Source organism: Bombina bombina, chromosome 1 (genome assembly GCF_027579735.1).
Source record: "Bombina bombina isolate aBomBom1 chromosome 1, aBomBom1.pri, whole genome shotgun sequence".
In the NCBI taxonomy this organism is placed as follows: Eukaryota; Metazoa; Chordata; class Amphibia; order Anura; family Bombinatoridae; genus Bombina; species Bombina bombina.
In genome coordinates this window covers 63,329,864-63,344,607 of record NC_069499.1, presented here as the reverse complement: position 1 = coordinate 63,344,607, position 14,744 = coordinate 63,329,864, and the positions used below count along the sequence as shown (strand labels likewise).

Genomic DNA, 14,744 nt, shown 5'->3' with positions numbered 1-14,744 from the left:
GTCAATATTGTATGCGTCCCATTAAAATCGCACTAATACTGAATAACTTCTGGCTGTCATCTGTAGTATTGTATATATAAGTGATTTCCGAGCTGTCAATATTGTATGCGTCCCTTTCAAATCACAATAATAATTCAGAACTTCCCGTCTGCCATCTGTAGTATTGTATATATACGTGATTTTAGATCTGACAATATTGTATGCGTGCCATAAAAATGGCACTAATACTGAATAACTTCCGGCTGCCATCTGTAGTATTGTATATATAATTGATTTGCGATCTGACAATATTTCTTAATTGTCCCATTGAAATCTCCATAATAATGCTGTTCAAAAGTGTGGTTTACGTATATGTTGTATTGTAGTATTGAGTGTTAAAGTTCCTAAAGGGGCGGTACAGTGGTGAATCTGTGATGTGTATGGTTGAATCTTCTAATGACGTCATGATATTATTAACCTGCCTATGTAGTTGTGAAATCCTCATTGTGTTGTTGTATTGTGCTACATTGTTATTGTGTGCTGAATAAAATCTAAATGTGTGCTTTGTGGTTGCGTGATGGGTGATACGTGTTATGTACATGTACGTATATATTGTGATTGTGTCCCACATATGCTGACTTCTATATAGCGGTCTGGCATTGTTGTTCCTTCCCATAAAGTGACATCTGTAATCTGGTGTAATGATGTATTTTTTGTAGGTAATTCCTAATGGTTTATTGTGATGGAATAATGATGTTACAAGTACCGTCAAATCCATATGTTGTGTTTTGTGATTCCTGTAGAGAATGTAATGTGTTTGTCCACCATCATTTGAATGCACATGTATGAGTGAATGTTAAAAGTAATATATGTGCATCCATGAGTGATTATGTGTTAAGCCTATGTAAATATGCAGTTGCTGCAAGCATATGAGTTGAATAACTGAAATGCAATAATAAAGGTAAATGAGAGGTGTTTCCCATTGTGTAGTGTTTGTGAATCCAGAAATGTGTATTGAATTTTATTTTAATTTTAAATGTAATTTTATTGAAATAATAATGTGTTACTAGTGATGTGGATTTGTAGTTGATGTAATCTAAAAGTGTGAAACAAATTTATGGTGTTGTGAATATTTAATAATTAAAAACCATAAGTCCACCATAGGGAAATAGTCATTTCTTAATCTATTTATCATAGCTGGGTCTAACGCATGAAATCATGTATTTTCTAGCGCTGGTATTTGGAGTTTTTCAGTCTACGCTATTTGCGTGCGTTAGGAAAATGAGGGTTTCGCGTGTACGAGCACGTCTTCCCAATAGAAGTCAATGGAGGCTCTAAAGATTTATAAAAAAAAATTTCTAAGACTGGTTTTCCTCGTAAAGTGAATGACGTCATGAGCTTGTGTGAAAAAGTAACTAAATCGTGTTCTTTTTGTAATAAATAAATATTTTGTGTATGTCATGTGGTGTATATTGTTTGTATGCATCGATGAGTGTATGTTTGTGATAATGTTATTAGTTAGATGTAGGTATATGAGGGTCTTTTCCCGTATGTCCATGTAAGTCAATGGGAAAATGGATTTGTGTGGATTTTTTTCAAACACCCGAGATCTCGCAACTTTAATCCTTTGTATTTTACCGAAAACAAAATAAATATGAAAAATAAAGATAGTGTAGTGTTTGTATGAGTGTAAGTGTACTTTGTGTAATATTTGTTTTGTGATTCGTGGATTTTTTTTTGTCGGTATATGTTTACTACTGGGTCTGAGGTGGCGGTAGAAAGGTGAGCGTTAGGTGTATTTTGAGTGGCGGTAAATAAACTCTAAATACCGGAGTGCGTAAGAAACCCGCGTTAGGAGCCTCTAACGCTGGTTTTCACGGCTACCGCCGAACTCCAAATCTAGGCCGTAGTAAGCAGTGGCGGTTCTAAACGGGGGCCTACAGGGGCCAGTGCCCCTGTAAAAATGTCCCTGTCCCCCTGTGTCCCCCCAATCAGCAAGTGCAACCCAGGTGCTAAGCCAATAAAGGGCCAGCTCCTTAGCTTAGATTTCTGCTTTTTCAAATGAAGATAGCAAGAGAACGAAGAAAAATTGATAATAGGAGTAAATTCAAAAGTTGCTTAAAATTGCATCACGAAAAGAAAAAATTGTGTTTAGTATCCCTTTAACACCTTAATGACAAACGACGTACCTGATACGTTCTCTGTGAAAATGAGCGCTGGAAACTATTGCTATCACTTCCATTCGCTCTCAGGGTATTGCAGCGATGTCTCGATATTGAGGCATAGTGCAATACCCTCCGGTCAGTTGCAGATGAAGAGAGAGTCACTCTGTGGCCCTCTCTACATCGGCCAGCGATAGTGCAGATTGTTGGTGGCGTGGGAGGGTTAGGAGGGAGGCGGGTGGGTGGCCCATTGATGGAGGTGGGCGGGAGCGGGTTTGCCTGCTACGCCACGCTACAGGAACAAAAAAATAATAATATTTAGCCGCAGAGGCAGTAGGGGGGAAGGAGGGAGGGGGGAGGAAGGACAATGAGGGGGATCCTATGTGGGATCCGATAAAGTAAAGGAATCTGGAAGGGGAAGGGGGGTATGGTATTGAGGGGGGGGGGGGGGCAGCTACACTACAGAAAAAGTAGGTCTTTTTTTTATTTCTTTATTTATTTAAAATTAGCCACATTTGCAGCAAACTGTGTACTGGCAGACAGCTGCCAGTACCTAAGATGGTGGGAAATAGGTAGAGGGAGGAGGGTTAGAGAGCTTTTTTTGGGGGGGATAAGGGAGGTTGGGAGGTTAGGGGGTAACCTACACTGCAGCAAATATATTTTTAAAAAACATTAAAAAAAAAAAAGGTTTTTATTTTCATACTGGCAGACTTTCTGCTAGTACTTAAGATGGCGATGACAATTGTTAGGTGGGGACGGAAGAAAGCTGTTTGAGAGGGGTCAGGGAGGGATCAGGGGGTGGGATGTGTCAGGTGGACGGCTGATTTCTACACTAAAGCTAAAATGAACGCTACAAGCTACCTAATTAACCTCTTCACTGCTGGGCATAATACAAGTGTGGTGCGCAGCAGCATTTAGTGGCCTTCTAATTACCAAAAAGCAATGCCAAAATCCAATATGTCTGCTATTTCTGATCAAAGGGGATTCCAGAGAAGCATTTACAACCATATGTGCCATAATTGCACAAGCTATTTGTAAAAAATGGGCCTAGATCAATACTTTTGGTTGCATACTAAAAAGAATATATACATGTGAAGGGTTATTCAGGGATTGCTGACAGCTATCAGTGTTACAATGTAACTCGCTAATTTTGAAGAAAAAAAAATGGTTTGGAAATAGCAAAGTGCTACTTGTACTTATTGCCCTATAACGTGCAACATTGGGTATTTCTAAACTCAGGACAAAATTTACAAACTATTCAGCATGGGTGTTTTTTGGTGGTTGTAGATGCGTAAGACATTTTGGGGGTCAAAGTTAGAAAAAGTGTGGTTTTTTTCAATTTTTTTTTATCATATTTTATAATGTTTTTATAGTAAATTATATGATATGATAAAAAAATAATGGTATCTTTAGAAAGTCCATTTAATGGCGAGAAAAACAGTATATAATATGTGTGGGTACAGTAAATGAGTAAGAGGAAAATTACAGCTAAACACAAACACCACAAAAATGTAAAAACAGCCCTGGTCCTTAACGGTAAGAAAAATGAAAAATGGTCAGGTCACTAAGGGGTTAACCAGTCAGAAGTGATAGTTGCACATAGCAGCAAATCACTGGCTATAACCTACTTCTCTTGGTAGCCGTTAAAGAGATAGTTTAGTCAAAATTAAACTTGCATGATTCAGATAGAGGATGTAATTACACTTTTAAATTCACTTCTATTTTCAAATATGCTTCGTTCTCTTGGTATCTCTTGTTGAAAAAGAATATGCACATATCCTACACTAGTGGGAGCTAGCAGCTGATAGGTGCCTATACACATTTGTCTCTTGTGATTGGCTAACTAGATGCGTTAATCTAGCTGCCAGTAGGGCAATGCTGTCCCTTCATCAAAGAATAACAAGAGATTGAAGCAAATTTAATAATAGAAATAAATTGGAAAGTTGTTTAAAATTCTATGTTCTATCCAAATCATGAAAGAAATTGTTGGGGTTTCCTGTTCCTTTAAACCCACAGATACTTAGGGTGAGTGCTTACAATTACAAGCTGTAATGAAAGAGATTATGTAATATGTGCATACGTTTTCTCCCAGAGTTACTGACATATGTTGTGTCTCATCTGATGAAACTCCCTTTTTTTATACTTTGCCTATTACAACAGAGCAATCAGACAGTATTTATCCATTACATTTCATGTAGCTTATGTATAACTGGCAAACTCCCAAGCCTATGAATTTACTGGAACTGCGTTCCTCTTGTGGCACATTAAATGCTCTGAAGCAAAGGGAAACTGAAAGGAAATCATACCTTTCTACAGAGGTAAAGTCCACCTGCAGCTAAAAGCAGAACTGTCTGTTTTATCTACAAATTAGCTTGAATAACCATCTTACTATACCCAGCTGAACTCTACAAAGCCACCAGCCACGTCTACAGTGCACTTAAAGGTAAGCAAAACACAAATTTGTAGAAAATGGAGCATATTTGGAGCTAATATAAATGTCCTTGCTCCTCATGCAAATGTTTCCTGCGGGCAATGAAAAGGTTACAAGTTGGGTGACCGCTGTGCTTGGTTTGTTTGCCTAACTCAAACAAACACACAGACATGAGCATACATCTTGCAGGGTTTGTGATATATTCTTTACAGATATACTATACACAATGAATTTGCTGTGAAACTCTAAAAATGAATATTTAAATTAGCTTTATATTTTTACAAAGAGTTGGCTTTTATTTTCCGTCTCTGATTCCTGAATCCAGAAAACAAACATATACAAAAGCCTTGAGCTGGGGAAATGTCATGCTGTACTGTACTGGTACAAACTGGAAATACCCGGGAATCACTGAGCTGTTACTGGGAGCAAGCTATTTGTTTTCCAAAATAAAAGAGAATAATGTTTAAAGGGACAGTAAAGTCCAAGTTAAACTTTAAATTGATTGGATAGAGCATAGAAATGTATACATACTTCATATTTACTTATTACAGAATTGTATTTCATATATAAATAAATGATAATAATTATACGTTTTAAATTATTTAGTTCTCGTGGTATCTCTTTGGAGTGATCCAAGGTGAGCTCAGGAGCTTGCACGTGTCTGTATCCATCTGGCAGCAGTTTTGATAAACTTTTAATAGCAATGTTATACATTGTTGCAAACACTGCTGCTATAGGCTGCTAAATACCTTTGCTTGCTCCTAATAACTTATCAGCCTATGGGGTAGATTTATTAAGCAGCGAATGCTACTTTCTATGCCTATCATTTCAGGCTTGTCACAAGACCGCTGCTCCTTAACTTCTCCACCACTTTTTAGGTGGCGGACTGAAATCATCCCGATCCGATAGGATCAGAATGATTGACACCACATCTCAGTGAGCAAGGGCCGGACAGCGTATGCTGTTGGCATTTAGAGAGGTCGAGTGAACCTTTAATAAATATTCCCCTATATGTTTATTGGAAATTTGTTTAAAAAATTAAACACTCTGGCCTCTATTTATCAAGGTTTGGTGGACCTGATCCGACACTGCAGATCAGGTCCGCCAGACCTCGCTGAATACGGATAGCAATACTCTCTCCGTATTCAGCATTGCACCATCAGCTCACAAGAGCTGCTGGTGCAACGCCACCCCCTGCAGACTTACAGCCAATCGGCCGCCAGCAGGGGGTGTCAATCAACCCGATAGTACTCGATCAGGTTGATTTCCGGCGATGTCTGTCCGCCTGCTCAGAGCAGGCAGACAGGTTATGGAGCAGCGGTCTTTGTGACCGCTGCTTCATAACTTGTGTTTCTGGCGAGTCTGAAGACTCGCCAGAAACACGGCCCTTCAAGCTCCGTACGGAGCTTGATAAATATGGGCCACAGAATCACGAACATTTAACTTTGACTAAACTGTATCTTTAAGACTTTTTTTGTTGTCTTTATATTATAGATATGGATTATGTTATGGTATATTTAAAGGGATCTATATAGTTGCATTGCTAATTTATAAAAAGAACAGGGTCTCAAGCCCATTAGTAAATTCAATAGCCCTGTCCCAAATCTCATGCTAAGTTTCCCCAAATACTTACATACTACAACTTAGACAAAATCAGAGTTTGTTGGCACAGTAGTCACCAAAAGGCTACTTGAAAATGTGTATTGTTTACAAAGATAGACAATCCCTTTATTTACCATTCACAAGTTTTGCATTACTAACACAGTTATATTAATACACTTTTTACCTCTGTGATTACCTTGTATCTAAGCCTCTGCAGACTGCCCCCTTATTTCAGTTCTTTTGACAGACTTGCATTTTAGCCAATCAGTGCTGACTCATAAATAACTCCACAATATTATCAATATGGCACACATGAACTAGCACTGACTAACTGTGAAAAACTGCCAAAATACACTTAATGAGATAAAAGGCGGCCATCAAGTGCTTAGAAATTAGCATATGAGTCTACCTATGTTTAGCTTTCAACAAAGAATATCAAGAGAACAGAGCAAATTTGATGATAAAAGTAAATTGTAAAGTTGTTTCAAATTTGATAACTTTATGTGCAGGAGTTAGCTAGGATAATGTGTATATGTATGTTCATAAAGGATCTAGCTGGGCATAGTTTATGTATGTGTGTGTATGTGCAAGAACACGCTGAGCATTGTGTTTGTGTGTGTGTGTGTGTGTGTGTGTGTGTGTGTAGAAACTACCGGACATAGTGTGTGTGTGTGCAGAAACTACTGAACATAAAGTGTGTGCATAATGTGTGCTTGTGTGTGCAGAAACTACTGGACATAGTGTGTGTGTGTATAATGTGTGCGTGTGTGTGTAGAAACTACTGGACATAGTGTGTGTGTTTGCGTAGAAACTACTGAACATAAAGTGTGTCTATAATGTGTGAGTGTGTGTGCAGAAACTACTAGATATAGTGTGTGTATAATGTGTGTGTATGTGAAGAAACTACTGAACATACTGTGTATATGTGTGTGTGTGTGTGTGTGTGTATAATGTGTGCATGTGTGTGCAGAAACTACCGGACATACTGTGTGTATGTGTATGTGTTTATGTGCAGAAACTACTGAACATAGTGTGTGTGTATAATGTGTGCATGCGTGTGCACAAACTCCCGGACATACTGTGTGTATGTGTATGTTTTTATGTGCAGAAGCTACTGAACATAGTGTGTGTGTATAATGTGTGCATGTGTGTCCCGAAACTACTGGACATCGGGTTGATTTCTGTCCGCCACCCCAGAGCAGGCGGACAGGTTATGGAGCAGCGGTCTTTAGATAAATATGACCCATAGTGTGTGTGTAATGTGTGTGTGCAGAAACTACCGGACATAGTGTGTGTGTAATGTGTGTGTGCAGAAACTACCGGACATAGTGTGTGTGTGTGTGTGTGTGTGTAATGTGTGTGTGCAGAAACTACCGGACATAGTGTGTGTGTGTGTGTGTGTAATGTGTGTGTGCAGAAACTACCGGACATAGTGTGTGTGTGTGTGTAATGTGTGTGTGCAGAAACTACCGGACATAGTGTGTGTGTGTGTGTGTGTGTAATGTGTGTGTGCAGAAACTACCGGACATAGTGTGTGTGTGTGTGTAATGTGTGTGTGCAGAAACTACCGGACATAGTGTGTGTGTGTGTGTGTGTGCAGAAACTACCGGACATAGTGTGTGTGTGTGTAATGTGTGTGTGCAGAAACTACCGGACATAGTGTGTGTGTAATGTGTGTGTGCAGAAACTACCAGACATAGTGTGTGTGTGTGTGTGTAATGTGTGTGTGTGCAGAAACTACCGGACATAGTGTGTGTGTGTGTGTAATGTGTGTGTGCAGAAACTACCGGGCATAGTGTGTGTGTGTGTGTGTGTAATGTGTGTGTGCAGAAACTACCGGACATAGTGTGTGTGTCTGTGTGTGTGTAATGTGTGTGTGCAGAAACTACCGGACATAGTGTGTGTGTGTGTGTGTGTGTGTGCAGAAACTACCGGACATAGTGTGTGTGTGTGTGTAATGTGTGTGTGCAGAAACTACCGGACATAGTGTGTGTGTAATGTGTGTGTGCAGAAACTACCAGACATAGTGTGTGTGTGTGTGTAATGTGTGTGTGTGCAGAAACTACCGGACATAGTTTGTGTGTGTGTGTGTAATGTGTGTGTGCAGAAACTACCGGACATAGTGTGTATGTGTGTGTAATGTGTGTGTGCAGAAACTACCGGACATAGTGTGTGTGTGTGTAATGTGTGTGTGCAGAAACTACCGGACATAGTGTGTGTGTGTGTGTGTGTAATGTGTGTGTGCAGAAACTATGGACATAGTGTGTGTGTGTAATGTGTGTGTGCAGAAACTACCGGACATAGTGTGTGTGTGTGTGTGTGTGTGTGTAATGTGTGTGTGCAGAAACTACCGGACATAGTGTGTGTGTAATGTGTGTGTGCAGAAACAACCGAACATAGTGTGTGTGTGTGTAATGTGTGTGTGCAGAAACTACCGGACATAGTGTGTGTGTGTGTGTAATGTGTGTGTGCAGAAACAACCAGACATAGTGTGTGTGTAATGTGTGTGTGTGCAGAAACTACCGGACATAGTGTGTGTGTGTGTGTGTGTGCAGATACAGGAGTAGGAGTAGAGTTGGTAGAGGGGGGAATCATCTTAATCATAGCACATTTAAAACAGTGACCTTTTCAGATACTGATGCAGAGTCAGGTGAGGAATATCTGTCCTCAGGTGAAAATACCACTTCAGTGGACAGACAAGGTATACTCAGAAGGGGTGGGGCTAATTTACAGAACCTGACGTTAGGCCTAAAGAAAAACGCAAACGATAGGACAGGGGAGGGGGGAATAGATACATCGATTCTAATATTCACCAGCCTGTTAACATTAAAGCAGAACAACACCTTATAGAGCAGGTTTTTTCAATGCCCCAGGATCGCCAGGGAGTAGGAGGTACGAACCCCACCCAACAGGACAGATATCAGCTGAGGGGGAACAGACCAAAATCAAAATACAAATCTACTATGTAATTAATGTGTCTGACACTGAAGCTCAGAGTAGTGTTTTGAGCTTAGGTTTGAGTTTTGCTCCGACCTCTTCCTTTGAACTTTTTTCCACCATACTGGATGTGAATAAATGAATGCGCAACATTACCTAGAAGAAACATGTTTCCTTGATGGGCCAATTAAGGTTTTACAATATCCCACTAGCTGATCATAATCCTGTTGATATTTACAATGCTGCAGCAGTGGGAGAGAGTCCTGTGCTTTCCTTCGAGGAACTATGTGATGTAACAGCTATGGATAATATGTTGTGGGAAAATGATGAACACTGTATTGACAGCAATGAGATAATGAGTGTTAATGGGTATACGAATCCATCTACTTTTTACCCAATACATAGTAGGGGTGCTACATTTTATAAAAGAGGAGAACAGGACTTATGAAATTTACACTACAAAATTCATAGGGTACCTATGAATATCATTAGACAACAGAGACAAGCTGTAAAAGACCTACAATCCAACCCCAATATAGTAATCAGAGCGGCTCGGTGATGGTACTAAACAGAAAATATAATGTAGATGAGGCATTACGCCAACTTAGTGATACTGCAAACTATGGGAAGCTTCCCTCTTATCCAACACATAGTTATAGAAGGCAACTTTCATACCTTCTGGATGAAGGGTTGGAGAAGGTTTTTTTTGATAAACAGACCTTTGACTATCTTTTGGTTTCTAACCCAGTGGTTCCCATCTTTCACCATTTACCCAAGGTGCACAAAGCATTAACCGATGTAAAGGGACGCCCCATAGTGAGTGGCATTGGGTCCCTCTTTGAGCACCTTTCTGAATGGTTAGATGGGATCCTTAATCAGTTTGTCCTTAATTTACCAAGTTATTTAAAGAACACTAAACATGTTCTGAACTTGATGGAAGGCCTTTTCTGGGATAGTTGTAACTATACCAGGTTTACTATTGATGTTACTGCTCTTTACTCCTCTATACCGCATTATAAAGGTCTTAAAGCCTTAAAATTCACATTAGAAAGGTACTCCAATTATTTATTGGAACTTCAGGAATATATCATTCAGTTAGCCTCATTTCTGTTTACACATAACTATTTCTCTTTTGAGGGGATCTTTTATCTCCAGAGGTGTGGGACCGCTATGGGAGCTAAATTTGCTCCATCTTATGCCAACCTATTTTTGTGTTGGTGGGAGTGGTCCCACATCTATGGTGATACTGATCCCCTCAGAGAGAATATAGTTTTCTATAGGCACTTTATAGACAAACTTTTGCTGATATGGAGGGGCCCCAAAATCAACATTAGTCTGTTTTTTGCAATATGTTAACAGTAATGATTTGGGTGTAATATTTACTTTTGAGAAAAGCAATATGAGTATAAACTTTTTAGATCTAACCTTGACTGGTAATGGGGATGCAGCCAATACTCTCACCACGTTAAAAGCTGCCACGCCACGTACTATATGCAGTGGCAATATGTGAGACTTAAGCGAAATTGTAATAACATTGATACCTATAACAGAGAAGCATTGAGCTTGAGAGAGCATTTGGTACAGAGAAAATACCCCCCCCCATATAATCAGCCAGGCAGAATAAAACACTAGAGCCTTGGATAGGAAACTCTTGCTAGCTAGTAAGAATAAATACAACACCGAACATAGGGGAGTGACCTTTGTGACAGGATATAGTGAGCAATATCCAGAAATATGTAAAATTATTAAGAAACATCTTCAAAGCTTGCTGCCGATGATGACCTGGTGGATTGTGTCAGCAGGGGTGTAAGGTCATACAGGAGATCTAAAACACTAGGTAACCTTCATTCTCCATCACAATTACCAAATTCTACACAAGTCATGGGATCTTGGTTAACCCATAAAGGCATGTTTAGATGTGGAAGTAGTTGATGTCGACCCTGTGAGTCAGTTGTAATTTCTGATTCCTTTAAGTCGGAAGTTAAAGGAGAACACTATCCAATTCAGTCCTGTCTGAACTGTACCTCTAATTTTGTTATATATGCACTAACGTGCATCTCATGTAAATTACAGTATGTAGGGTTAACGACAAGGGACATTTCATTTAGGACAGTGATTTTCAAATTTTTTATTTGCCGTGGCACACTTTTTTACATTAAAAAATCCTGCGGCACACCACCATCCCAAAATTTTACAAAATCACACATTGTAGCCTAATACAGCACATTATATATATATATACATGACATATTGACATTCATTCACAAACAATCATAATGATTGTCTGTGAATGAATGTCAATATGTCATGGTTGTAAATGATGCCTGATGAGCCTGTCACATACCTCACAACATTTCAAAATTTGAAAGAGGGAAAGTCCCCTCCCCCGCACTGGGAAAAGTGTTATCTGTGGAGCACAAGATTATATGTGGAGCACCTCCCTCTTCCTCTCCAATGAGTCTCTAGTCCTCCAGTCATGTTCCTTGTGCTGAGAAGGAATGTGAGTGACTTGACCTGGCTGGAACTGTTCTGGAGGAGGAGCAAAGCTGCGCCAGCATGCATGGGGGATTGAAGTGTCGCATGGTGCTGAGTGTAGAGCCGGCACTAGGCACGTGTTGTGGTGGGTGAGGGTTCCTTCCAAGTGTGAACACGGGTCGGGGAGGTGAGCTGTCGCTGCTCAGTTACCCTCAGTCAACATCTCACTCAAAATAAAAAACAAGCAAAATTTAAAAAGTATGTCACACTGTTGTCAGTCTCCCTCGGCACACCTGAGGATCTCTCACCGCACACTAGTGTGCCGCAGCACACTGGTTGAAAAACACTGATCTAGGATATGTGAACATTTATCCACAGTCAGTACTGGGAAATCCAAGACCCCACCGGTTGCAAAAAACCCCACAATAAATCAGATCATATCCTGAGATGGCAAGCCATCGAGAGGGTGATACTCCCGAAACGAAGGGGAGATAGAATTAAACTAATAAATAAGAGAGAGATGAATTGGATATTTACTTTACAAACTAAGGCACCACTAGGCTTTAACTCTGAGTATGATCTGATCAATTATTGGGAGTAATGTGTGTTTTTGTATGGAATACTATACCCCCACTTCTCTAATCCTCTACCAAGACTAAAATACACATTAAGGAGTATAGCATATGATTTAGATACTGGCGTATCAAAGTGTATTTTACAGGACTAATTACTTTTGACACATCATTCCTTTTCCACTAATTAGATTTGTGGGAAATAATATTTTTGTTCCAACCTGTTGTTTGAGCAAATACAAAGATGTGGGCTTTAATATCAGGGCCGCCTTTAATATTGACTGGACCCTGGGCGAAAATTTTCTTGCCCCCCCCCCCCATGCAATTTTGCTCTCCACCCCAACATCCCAAAAAAACAACTAAATCTATTTTTTTTAATTATTAGCCCAGCAGTGGATTATCCACTGCTGAGCTAATCATTTAAAAAATGAAATAAATTGCAATATGTGAAACTGGACCTAAGCAGTACTAATAAGTAAATAAATATATAAATTCCTCCACTGTGGATTCATTTAATATTCTTTTGAATGTGATTCTGGTGTGAGGTTAGCTGGTTAAAGAGATTTAGGGCAGCCAACAGGAGCAAAGCAAGGTAAAGACTGAGGAGGAAGCATGGAGGTGCAGTATAAGTTTACTGACTGGAAAAGCAGAACTACTATGGGAAGCTATAAAATCTGAGACAGAGAGAAAACAAAAACTATAAAAATAAACCTTACATTAATGTGTGAAGTATCAGCATGACCCTATACATCAGCCACAGCAGCACATGTCACTTCTTTGCTAGGAACAAGTTCCCTCTCACCTTGCACTAGACAATGCTGCATGGGGAGGGGTGTGTGTGCACTCACTTATTCTTCCCACTAACACCTTTCTACAAAGCACTGTTCCCCTAACAAACTTCAGTTAGTTGATCTTAGGGCCACAGCAGAAAGAGCAGGGCTAAGGAGACCAGCGGACTGGATGCTGTCTGTCCAAGGCTGCATGGATACAGTGTGAGATGAGTCACACAGCCTCAAGACTGAAGAGTGCAGTGTATGCAGCTGCACAGATGCTCAAATCCTCACGTTCTTGCCGCTCCAGCTTTCTGCTGCATGCACCTACAGTCAGTCCTACCCAGAAACAATCCCCACAACCAGAGCAGTTACCTGGTAACAGTGGTAACCCCAGTAGGACATTTTATGATGCAGTGGGAATGGCTGGATGCCGAGTTAGGGCTTTGCATTCAGTGCTGCACAGTGCACATCTAAAACAGCACATGGCAATAGCTTGGCATGTCACATGACACTGGCACGGTCTGGCACAGTTTTAAAAAATATATATATATATAAGCAGAGTACTTTTGACTGTGACAGTATTAGGACAGAATGTGTGTGTTCCCCATGTCAAATCAGCAGTCTGGTATGAACTTTTTTTTTTTTTTTTTTGACTCTTGGGCCCCTCAACAGAAACTGGGCCCAGGGCAGCTGCCCCTTTTGCCCTGTGTTAAAGACAGTCCTGTTTAATATGTATACACAAATGGCATTTTAAACTATAAGAAGATTGTTTGTGAATCTAAATCTGGCCCTCCAGCAAAGATCTTATGTCAGATTTTTTGTTAGTATTCTGTTACATTTGCATGACAATAAAATATCCACATATCCCTCTCCCTTGTTTGTGTATAATAGGCAATCAAATGATGTAAAATATATATACATGTATACTATAATATAACTCTTGTATTATATTAATTAATTATGTGACACTCACACTTATGTTTTAACCAATGGGATAAAACGGCCCTCTTTTTAAATGTTGTGGGTGACATATGGCACTTAGCTATGATTAAGGCTTATTACCAAAACGCGCAAGCTTTACTGTGGGATAGTTATCCTAGGAGTCTGTATTATAGACAGCGCCTCTGGTTTTTAACTTTGACTACAATAAAGTTTGGATTTTTATTCATCTATCTCTGCCACATTTTCTACTTTGCAGAAACTACCGGACATAGTAGCGAATCATGTCTGCTCGACCTCGCTAAATGCTTGTGCAATGCCGCCCCCTGCTCACCGACGGCCAATCGGCCAATTGGCTGCTAGAAGGGGGTGTCAATCATCCCGATCGTATCGTATAGGGATGATTTAAGTCCACTACCTAAAACGACCGCTGCTTCTTAACTTCCGCTTCAGGCTAGCCTTAAATGATGGGCGTAGAAAGCAGCACCTGCTGCTTACTAAATCTACCCTATTGTGTTTGTGTATAATGTGTGCATGCGTCCAGAAACTACCAGGCATAGTGTGTGTGGGTGTGTACAATGTGTGCGTGTGCAGAAACTACTGGACATAGGGGTCTATTTATCATTGCATCAATCTCGACGCATTCGCTGGAGTCAATACGCTTGCCAGGCATCGCTGCCGCAAATCTACATACGACGCGCTTATTTATTAAAAAGTCTGTCAAAAACACGCGCGTCAAGTACGGAGCGATGAGCATCGGACTGCTGATAAATAAGAGTCATCAATGTCACAGATATTCTGTTTTTTCTAACTTTATTTATACCATTTCATTACTGTCCATGAACAAGCACATTTCGCTAAAGCTAATCTTTTA

The 14,744-nt window shown here is 40.0% G+C and overlaps 1 protein-coding gene across 1 annotated transcript in view; it reads left to right on the top strand.

Moving 5' to 3' along the window:
* Positions 1-4,335: 4,335 nt before the first annotated feature.
* EXOC3L4 (exocyst complex component 3 like 4) overlaps positions 4,336-14,744 on the top strand; it is a 333,013-nt gene continuing 322,604 nt past the window's right edge. The window contains exon 1 of the mRNA XM_053706598.1: positions 4,336-4,584. The gene's annotated coding sequence lies outside the window, so the exon portion shown is untranslated. The remainder of the gene's footprint in view (positions 4,585-14,744) is intronic.